The 9,585-nt window shown below is 45.7% G+C and overlaps 1 pseudogene; it reads left to right on the forward strand.

Annotated features, from left to right (window-relative positions):
• The first annotated feature begins 4,305 nt into the window (after positions 1 to 4,305).
• Positions 4,306 to 8,582, forward strand: LOC100673317 (mannose-binding protein A-like; annotated as a pseudogene).
• The last annotated feature ends 1,003 nt before the right edge of the window (positions 8,583 to 9,585 follow it).

Here is a 9,585-nt window from a genome sequence, read left to right on the forward strand (position 1 = left end):
CAGTCCCTGGAGAAGGACAGGGTCAGTGGAAAAGAGGAAGACCCTCAATGAAGTGGTATATATATGGAAACCCTGGTGGTGTTATATATATATGTGTGTGTGTGTGTGTGTGTGTATATATATATATATATGGAATATATATGGAAACCCTGATGGCATAGTGGTTAAGAGCTATGGCTGCTAACCAAAAGGTTGGCAGTTTGAATCCACCAGACACTCCTTGGAAACCCTATGGGGCAGTTCTACTCTGTCCTTGAGGGTTGCTAATGGGTATATATATTATATATATATATATATTAACTCATTTAATTCTCATTAAACTTATAATGCAGATGCAGTTAATGTCAGATAAAGTAGAGGATCAACAAAAATGAGGGAAACCCTCAATGAGATGGATTGACATTATAGCCACAACAATGGACTTAAACATACCAATGATCATGAAGATGGCACTGGACTGGGCAACATTCCATTCTGTTATACAGAAAGTCACATGAGTCAGAGTCAATTTGATGGCAAATAACAACATTACTATCCCCAATTTAAAATAAGAATGTTGAGGCATATAGAGGTTAAAGTGACTTGCCCCAGATCACTCAGCTAGTTCATGGTAGAACAGGGTTATGAATGCAGGAAGTCATAGTCCAGAGACTGGGCTATTAACCACTAATATACTGCTGAACTTTAATATCAATTTTTAAATTGTATTTTTGCATCTGTGCTTATAAATCAGTTTTTCTAAGAGTTCTTACTTTTTATTCTGTCCTTATGCAATTCTGGTTTACACATTTACCTAATCCTTTAGCAAAATGCTTTTTTTTTTTTTTTTTGATACTTACAATTTATTTAAGAGAGCAATTATCTCTTCTTTGAAGATTTGGTAAAACTCACCTTAATGCCGTTTTTGTTTTCCTTGATGAGGGGATGGTTAATAATTTTTGACTTCCATGTCTATCTTTCGTAATTACTGATATACTAACTGATACATCAATTCTTTCTGGACCAATTTAGGAGATTACAAATGGTCCTCTAATATTACCTATTTTATCTAGTTTTCAAATGTATTGATATAAAATCAATTGCATGTAGCGTATTTTATAATACTAACACCTTCTATATCCCTGGTGGTGTAGTGGTTAAGTGTTCAGCTGCTAACCAAAAGGTGGGCCATTTGAATCCACCAGGGGCTCCTTGGAAACACTATGAAGCAATACTACTCTGTTGTATAGGGTTGCTATGAGTTGGAATTGACTCAACGACAACAGGTACGGTTTTTTTTTTTTTAATGTTAGCATAATATTCCTTTTTGCTTCCTGATATTATTTATTTCTTAAACCTTTTCTATTAGTCATTGATAATTGTATCAGTCAGGCAATGACACAATAATTCTCTACCTCAGTGCATACAATTTTTTTATTTCCCTTCACGTCTGCGCACTGTCACATGCTCAAGCCAAATATCAGAGGGATAGAGCTGCTTACTCTGCATTTTCCATTGGGAGGCTCTGCAAAATCTTATGGCAAAGGCTTTGATCATATAATTCTATACAAAAGAGGGAGTAAAAAGTTGGGAACAATAATCCAAACTACTGCAGTCAGTTTTACCAAAATTATACTGTTTGCAAAGAACCAGTTTTTAATTTTATTACTAGTTCTATAGATGTTTCCTTATTCCAATTCATTAATTTTATCATTTGCTTTTTATTTATTCCTTAATTATACTGTCTTTTTGTTTGTTTGGTACCAGTTTACCTGTTGTGTGGAGTCAGCAGCCCGTGAAAGTTTATTTCTGAGGCTTGTTCTTTCAGTCAACTCTCACTCTGCTGATCTCTTACTCTGTTTGGTAATTTTACAAGGTGAGCTCAAATTTGCCTGATCTCCACTGAGAAAATCCTGAGGGGCTTGGGTGAAGGGCGAGGTGCTTTCTGTCCCAATGGTGCCCTAGGTTGTGATGAGCAGGGATATTTGGAACAGAATTTTTCATTTTGGCTTTTCCTAGATCACATAGAAGATCCTAGATATATGAGAGGACTTTTGGTTAGACATTCTCAAGGGAGGATCATTTCCCCGACTGGAGCCAAGATTTTCTTATTGTCCCTTTGTTCACAGGTGCCCCCCTCCCCTCCCCAATCCACCCTTTCTCTAAGTCTGTAGGATATGTTGTTGTTGTTGTTAGCTGCCTTCAAGTTGGCCCTAACTCATGGCAACCCCATGCACTACAAAAGGAAATGCTGTCTGGTTCTGGCCATCCCCATGATCAGCTGAGGATCAGACCATTGTGATCCATAAGGTTTTCATTGGCTGATTTTCCAAAGTAGATAGCCAGGCCCTTCTTCCTAGTCCCACGTAGTCTGGAGGCTCTGCTTCATCTTCATCATAAACACACAAACCTCCCCTGACAGAGGTGTTGTGGCTGCACATGAGGTGTACTGGCTGGTAATCGAACCCAGGCCTCTGGCATGGAAGGAGAGGATTCTATCACTAAACTATAGACTTCTGATTTTATGAAATTCTCTCAGTTCCAAAAACCCACTTTTCTGAGAGACTCGTCCATTTGTTGTATGAGTTGAATGTCCTTTGTCCTCTGAACCTTTGGGCTCTTTAAAATTGAGTACATGGAATCAGGAAACAATCCTCAGAGGGATTTTTTTTTACCAGGGAGCTCCTCTTAGTGCCTGGCAGGCTCCTCGTAACAGGAATCTGGAACAGCTGCTCAATGGGGCATGGGGACCTGAGTACACAGGGCCAATGACCCTTGGAGAAGCTAAAACACCAATCACAAGGTAGAGTCAAAGGGAGGTAGCCAGTCCCCACGCCACACCAGGGAAAAAGCAAACCTCTCGAGTTTTTTGGTGAGACTAAATGTTTCAAAGTGTGAGTATGCATTTGGGGGAGGGCAGAAATCAAAGGCCACAGCACGTACTTGAAAAAGGCCACTTGATCAGACTCTGGTGATAAGAACTGGACATCCTGGAGACCCAGGCCTGGGAGGAACAATGAGCAGGTCTAGTATTGGTCCCATTCATAATCCTGCTTCTCTCCTCACCCTTTCTGGGTCTTCCTGTGTGTCCAGCCTTGGGTTGCACCCTAGGAACAAGGAGGTGAATCAAACACAGCTTCTGCCCTCGAAAAGTCCAAACACTGGGAAGTGGGCACAGCGTGAGCTTGATCCTGAGAGAAGTCAAGGGAGCACTCTGAGGGCATGATGCTGGAGGATTAACTTGCTCCTTAAATGTTTATAGAGACTCAGCTCTGCTTCCAGGCACTCTCCTAGTGGGGATAAAACAGTCAGAGAACAAGACTCCTGTCCTGATGAAGTTCACATTCTAATGGGGTGGGATGGTCAGTAAATAAGCAACCTGATAAATAGGACAATTTCACATAGACCTAAATATTAGACAGAGAATGAAAACAGGAAAATCATCATTTAGTAATGGACTGGCGACAAAATTGAGTGGTTAGGAAAGCCCTTTCTCTAGAGATGATATTTAAGCTGAAACCTGGATAACAGACAGCTCCGCAAACATAGAAGGAAGTGTGTTCCAGGCAGAGGGAGCAGTGGCGTAAACAAGTCCAAACTCAGCTTTGAGTCTAAGCTGTCCACAAATACTCCTCCCTTTGTGCCCAGGCCTGTGACTTGCCCAAAGGAGGCACTGAATAAGGCATTCTCGTTCCTTTAAAGAAACGAACAAGAAGAGGAGGAATGCAGTGACTCAAGGTTTAGGCCTTTAACTCATCTTTTTCCGTGTGATTCTGTGGAGCAGCAGAGGGAGAGCTGCGAGGAGGAGTCTGGGGCATTACAGTGGAGGCAGCAGCATTGTGCCGGAGCACCCGCCAGCAGCCCTGGGGAGCTTCCCGGCCTACACAAGTCCTAACAACAGTTGTTTATTAATCTGAGGTTAAAGGCCAGGCCAGCACTGTCACTGATCATCAGGTCTGACATCGCTGCTGCATCTGTCTGTTGCCTGGGCTGGACAGTCACTTCCCGGCCACTGCCTCCATGCCCTGCGGGAGCTCCAGTAAGCCATTTCTGGAGGACAGAACTCTGGGCTGGGCCAGGAGTCTGGCTACCTGACCTGGTAAGGTCTGAGCAGGGGCTTTAGTGGGCTGTCAGCCTCTCCTTCCAGGACCTCAGCTGGTCTCTGACCTGGGATATTGGTGTCCTTTCTGGATCCACTTGACCATCACAAGCTGAAGTGCTATCTTTTTAGTCGAAGGAAAAAAAGAAGGGGGGTGTGCCAGCAACATGTTCAGGCCCTGGCCTTAGCCTCCAACACCATGAGGAGAGGGAAAAGAAAGAGGACAGGAAGGTAGGAAGAGGAAGAGTGTAGGAGGATGTGTTCCAGAAAGTTCCCTTCCAGCTGGCCACCATTCCTGGAGCCCTGGAGGTAGGGAAGGGCTAAGGTTGCTGGCAGACTAGGGGAGGTGAATGTACATGCAGTAGTTATGCTGCCAAGGCAGCTTGGATAAAAAGCCAGAGTGGGGTATGGGGAGAGGTCCATGGGGGTGGGCTGCCAAAATTCCCTGGAAGAGGAGGCAGTCGAGCAAAGGCTGGATGGGGATGGACAAATGGACAGGGGCACAGAGCTTGGAGGTAGCTGTGCAGCACACAGAGAATCCTTCCAGGGGAAGGAGAGTGAGCTGGCACCCTGCCAGGCCAGGGCGAACAGAAATTTTGAGAGCCCCATTCTACACGGCAGAAATGGCCTCTCTTGGAAAATCTCAAACCAAGGGAGAGAAGCAAAGCCAAGATTCATCTGGCCAAGTCCAGTGACGGAGAGAAGGGTCCATTCTGGGGGTCAGAATGCTGCCTCAGGGAACCTTGGGTTCTGGGCTCCAGCAAGTGCCTGCTACCAAATGATGAACTGATAAAAGGTAGTTGACTGTCTGCTGGGGAAATAGCCAGGTTTTGGAGGTGGTTTGGGTTCTGCATGGAAAACAGCAATTGTTGTTTGAAATGAGGAGGTGTGTGTTGTAGACCAGGTCCAGCCAAGGAAGGGAGCCTTGTGGGACCTGTGCTGGCCTGCTACAGTTTGAGGCAGACCCAACGGTAAGGGAAGAAGAGGGAAACAGGCTCCCTTGGCCAACAAGAAGGAGGTCAAGAAAGGGAGGGGCCAAAGCTCACACAGGCAGTGGGGTCTGTTTTCCTTCTGTGCCAGGCCACCAAAGACAGGCTCGTTTGTAATTTCTAGACCCTGTGGGCTAACCCATAAAACCTGTCCTAACAGGTATGCTGGAGCCCAAGGGAGAATGGGCCCCCACTGCTCTTGCGTCTACCTGGGTTTTAGTACTGATCTAATGTTTACTTGCCTGTCTCCCAAGTAGCCTGAGGATAACTCAGAGTGAAGGGTTGTGTTTCCTGTCCTGAGCACAGCACCAGCACACCAAGGTGGTAGCAAATGTTTGTTGACTGAACAAGATGAGATGGCATTATTTTCCCTTTCTCCACTCTGAGGTAAGGACAACATTCCTGTTTCCATGGCTCCCTCTCCTCCTCCTGTGTGTGGTGACAGCATCCTGCTCAGGAAAAAAAGCCTGTGAGGATGCCCAGAAGACCTGCTAGGCAGTTGCCTGAGGCATCCCTGTCACCAATGGCACCCCGGGCACAGATGGGCGAGATGGGCCCAAGGGACAGAAAGGAGAACCAGGTACAGGGTGGGCTTCTCTATCCCCCTAAATCTTTATGTCCCCTACCAGGGCTCGAGCATGGAGACAGGGAAGCTGGCCTTTATTGTGTGGCCGATGATGGTTCCCTCCACAACAGTGATGCTTCTCTGGCTCTCCAGGACCCACATTTACACACAGGAACTGATGGTGTGGGCTGTACATCGAGAGGGTTTGTCCTGCCTGCTCAGGGAGCTGGTCATGATGGCCTTCCCCTGGTTGCAGGAGGACTTTCTTCTTTGGGCCACCAAAGCTCACTGGAAGCTACGACCCAGAAAATGGGCCCAGGGCTGCCAATTCCTGGGGTCAATATAAATTGAATATCGAGTTTTTGGAGGAAGAGAATGAATGTTTGGGTCATGTCTCCTTTGCCTTTCAATAGGCCAACGGCTCAAAGGCTTGCAGGGCCCTCCTGGGAAATTGGGGCCTCCAGGAAATACAGGGCTCCCTGGGGTTCCAGGCCCAAAAGGAGATCGTGGAGACAGATCGGGTAAGGAACCTACCCCAGCAGTCAGGGCTAAGGAGACACAGGGCCCCGGGAACTTGGGTACTGGTGGGAGAAGCCCCTTCTCCTCCTTCAAATGCTGGATTCTGCTTCCAGACCCTCACATTTGGCCTCTCAGCACTATTTGGGGCTACAGAGAATTCCCACTCGTGCTTGCTTACAGACTTCCAAACCTCAGGGCCACTCCCTCACCAGGCCTCTGGCAGAGATGGCTGTTCTTCAGCTGAAACAGGCCAGTGTGGCTCCAGGCTGGGAGGTGCAAACGGGCCCTCCCGGGTGCTGGGTTTATGTCTGTTGTCACAGGGAGGTAGGAGAATGGTCTGTCTCTTAGGACCCTGGATAATGGGGAACTATCATAGCAGCAACTTAATTCAGAGTAAATTGAGCAACAACGGCCCCCTTGATAAAAAAAAAAAAAAGTAACCTCCTTATTAGTATTCACCCACCGGCCCATCATAATAATAAAAGTATTTAAAAAGTTTACCTGGGATGAGACATTAAGGACAATCACAAAGAAAAATTTTCAAAAAGGAGACTAATGAGCTAGGTCTTTCTTTGTAAATTATTATAATACTGCAATATTTAAGCAGTATGTAAAAAAAAATTTTTTTTTTTTATGTAAAGAAAAGGGTCCAGAACGCTAGTTTTCAAGTTTTTTAAAGTTACTGGGAATACAGGAATACAGTTATTTTCTTTCCTTTTGCTTTGCATTTTCTTGAATAACCATACTTTTTGTTAAGCATGAATAAATAAATAGCAAAATACTTTCCAATTTAGGGTCTCCTCAATAAATACCTTTCTCCCTGTTGCTTTGTAGTTGCTGAGGACAAACTGGTGGTCTTAGCGAGACAGATAAGGAGCCTGAAATCAGAACTGGACCACACCAAAAAGCGTAAGCTTTTTCTCTGCTCCTGATGTCTTCTTGGTTCTCATTTCTTTTTTCAGGATGTTCCAGATTTTTAGGAGAGTGGGAAAGAGCTAACATTCCTGAACACTTATTATATACCAGTGGCTATGGTAGGTCTGCATTTCCTCATACTATGGTTTTGTTCAATCTTCTCACCAACCCTATTCATGGGTGCCTGCCATTTTGTTTATAGGCGAGGAAAGCGGTCCAGGAGGTGAAGGTAAGTACATCATTCAAGGTCACACAGCCAAGAAGTAGCAGAGGAAGTACTGGTTGGAGGTCTGTCATCTCCAGAGTCTTGGCTTCTTCCTCAGCAGCCATTTTTCTCAGATCACTGTCCAAGCTTCTTTCTAATCTGGTGCCCAGGCTTGGTGGTGAGGCCCCAGTGTGTTTCCCTGTGTCCATCTGTGCGGTGGTGGGTTTTAATAGATGTTTGTCTCCAGGCTGGAATATCCTAGAAGAGTCCAGGCTGTCTGCCAAGAGCTGGGTATCCCTCCCTGGCCCTATGACTAAGGCCTATTTCCTTACTGGCTCTGACATGACCTGGTTGGGCATGGGGACTATCTTTCAGAGTTCTAACTCAAGCTGACCTTAGCCTTTGTGCCAGAAAGTTTCTCCTGAGGAGCCCTGTCCAGGGAAAGACTTTTTCATCCACTCTTCTGGGCTGGGCTCCAACATTAGTCAACCTCACCCACCCTTTGTGATTTCAGTGCAAATCTTCTCCTTGGGCAAAAAGTCTAGGAAGAAGTTCTATGTGACCAATGGTGAAAAGATGACCTTTTCCAAAGTGAAGGCTCTGTGTACCTCGCTCCTGGCCACCAGGGCCACCTCCAAGAGTGCTGAGGAAAACAAGGCCATCCAGAATGTAGCCAATGACAACGCCTTCCTTGGCATCACAGATGAGGTGACCGAAGGCCAGTTTACGTAACAGGAGGAAGGCTGGCCTACAGCAACTGGAAGGATGATGAGCCTAATAACTATGGCTCAGGGGAGGACTGTGTGGTCCTGCTGAAGAATGGGTCCTGGAATGACATCTCCTGCTCCTCCTCCTTCCTGGTGGTCTGTGAGTTCCCAGCCTGAGGGGTACATCCCTCAGCTCCTGCTGGGCTTCCTGCTAAGCTCTCTGTAGCTTTGGAAGGTAATTCAAAGCCAGTTTTTCCATACTCAGTGTTGGGTCATTCCTTTGTGGTGGTGGAGGAAAAGGCAGGGGACGCATTTGATGATGGGATGAAGAAGTAAGAAGAGACTGACACTGGGGAATGAGAGTTTCTGGTCCCATCCCTGGCAAATGATATCTTCCACTCCCACTCAAGAGCACAGGATTGAATCAGAGTCAGCCATGGAAACAGCCACATCAAACCCTCTCCTGTACAATGAGGACACTGCAGCCCACAGAGGGACCCACTGTGGGCCATACCTGTGTCAGTGTTGTCACTAGAGCTCAGTCTATTCCTTTGTCTCCAAGGGTTGCCACTACTGATGCTAAAGTCTCCTGCCCTAAGCATCTTCCCAGGGCTAGTTCAGCTCTCTCCATCATATGGGTATTATTTTCAGCTATTCACAAGCTGCCTCAGGAAGCCTCTTACCACCTGACTACAACATGCAACAATGTCTCACCTGACTAACAATGACTAGTCCCAGTTGAACTTGAGGACTGTCATAGTCAGATTTTCTGAGAAACAGAACCAGTATGACATACATATATATGTATATATATATATGTGTATATATATATGTATATATATATATGTATATATATATATATATATCTAGGAATTGGCTTATGCAATTGTGAGAGTGGGCAAGTCCAACATCTGTAGGTGGGGTGACAGGCTGGAAACTCTGGCATTCTTGTGCCTGAAACCAGAAGGTCAGGTGGTGGGAGGGAGAGAGGAATTCTGGCAGAATGTCTATTTATAGTCTGGAGGTAGAGTCCTCCCTGAGGAAACATATTCAGGCCTTCAGCTGATAGGATAAGGACCACCCACATTAGAGGGGAGGAGGGTGGTGGGTAATCTGCTATACTTCAGGTCAATTGATTTAAATGCTAATCACATGTAAATAACTTCATAGCAACATCTAGACAAATGTCTGGCCTAATAACTGGACACCATAGCTTAACCATGTTGACACATAAAATTATCCATTACAAGGACAAAGAGCAGCCTTTCCTTCCTGTATAATTTTAGAGACTGGTTAGATATCATGGTGCCTGCCAGCATCATGGGATGCTAGGCTAGGCTTCTATCCACAGGACATCATCTGTCTCAGCATCCCTTCCCTTTACCATAAGATCCTCATCCCACTATAAGCTCAATGGTTCTGTTATCAGTAGAGACAAGAGAAAAAAAACTCTGCAAAAGTGAGATTCACAACCTGTGGGGCCAGTCATGCAGCACCAGCCAGTGAGCAAATGGAATCCCCTTCTAAGCAGCATCTGGTGTTGACTCAGACTCAGTACTGTCATGGCCACAGGTATTTCTCAGTAAGCTTAGGGTGGGGCTAAGATG

This window comes from Loxodonta africana, chromosome 8 (assembly GCF_030014295.1).
Source record: "Loxodonta africana isolate mLoxAfr1 chromosome 8, mLoxAfr1.hap2, whole genome shotgun sequence".
NCBI classification, from domain to species: domain Eukaryota; kingdom Metazoa; phylum Chordata; class Mammalia; order Proboscidea; family Elephantidae; genus Loxodonta; species Loxodonta africana.